The sequence below is a fragment of the Charadrius vociferus genome, unplaced genomic scaffold (genome assembly GCF_000708025.1).
Source record: "Charadrius vociferus isolate BGI_N301 unplaced genomic scaffold, ASM70802v2 scaffold111, whole genome shotgun sequence".
Lineage (NCBI taxonomy): Eukaryota > Metazoa > Chordata > Aves > Charadriiformes > Charadriidae > Charadrius > Charadrius vociferus.
This window is the reverse complement of record NW_009647046.1, coordinates 1,603,292-1,603,531: the sequence shown is the minus strand read 5'-3', so window position 1 is coordinate 1,603,531 and position 240 is coordinate 1,603,292. Positions and strand designations below refer to the sequence as shown.

Genomic DNA, 240 nt, shown 5'->3' with positions numbered 1-240 from the left:
AGGAATGCCTGAATTCAGCCACCAGGTCCTTGGGAGCATCCCTTCCATTTTACAGAAGTGCCTCACTGTGTGTTTGGTGACAGTCGCTGTGCACACTGTTGCTTCCACCAACACCCTGTGGTGACAAGGGCTCACAAAAACCTTCCCTTTCCATAGAAGTGGTAGGCCTCAGCATCACTGCTTAGGAAAAGCTAAATTGGTTACCCGCTTTAACCCTGTTTCTCAATACACATTTCTCTT

At 47.9% G+C, this 240-nt stretch overlaps 1 protein-coding gene across 1 annotated transcript in view; it reads right to left on the bottom strand.

Annotated features, from left to right (window-relative positions):
- The window catches only part of TSPAN18 (tetraspanin 18), a 24,601-nt gene that overhangs the window by 2,625 nt on the left and 21,736 nt on the right, over positions 1-240 (bottom strand). The gene's annotated exons all lie outside the window — the stretch shown is intronic.